The following is a 463-nucleotide window of genomic DNA, read 5'->3' as shown; positions in this document are numbered from 1 at the left end:
TATCCTTCTCGCTCATACTCGCCTTTCCTTCCACTCTCTCTCTCTCTCTCTCTCTCTCTCTCTCTCTCTCTCTCTCTCTGACTTACCCCCTCCCTTTCTCATACAAGTATTCCCCTCCTTAATCAGGTCTCCAACCCCCCCCCTACCCCAAACTTCTCTCACTCGTTCCTTCGTATATTTCCATTATTTTCTCAGTCTATCATTATTACTCCTTCACTCTCTCTCCCCCTCCACTCGTTCGGCATATTTGTTTTTTGCGCTCGCTGACTCTTAAGGTGCTATGCTTCACGTACTGGGTTTAAGAAGAAAAAAAAAGAAGAAATTAAGATTATTTACATATTTAAAAAGCATACCGCGCCTGCTTAAACTTCAATAAATTGTTGTTACATCTTTTACTTTATCAACTTCATTAAGACAATAGGAGAACAATGCTTAATTTTTATGCGGACCCATTAAAAAATAT

At 39.7% G+C, this 463-nt stretch overlaps 1 protein-coding gene across 1 annotated transcript in view; it reads left to right on the top strand.

Annotated features, from left to right (window-relative positions):
* LOC101845583 (cytosolic carboxypeptidase 2) overlaps positions 1 to 463 on the top strand; it is a gene marked incomplete in the record, with an annotated part of 101844 nt that overhangs the window by 88691 nt on the left and 12690 nt on the right.

This window comes from Aplysia californica, unplaced genomic scaffold (genome assembly GCF_000002075.1).
Source record: "Aplysia californica isolate F4 #8 unplaced genomic scaffold, AplCal3.0 scaffold00926, whole genome shotgun sequence".
In the NCBI taxonomy this organism is placed as follows: domain Eukaryota; kingdom Metazoa; phylum Mollusca; class Gastropoda; order Aplysiida; family Aplysiidae; genus Aplysia; species Aplysia californica.
Note: the sequence above shows the minus strand (reverse complement) of the source record. Positions and strands in the feature narration are given on the sequence as shown.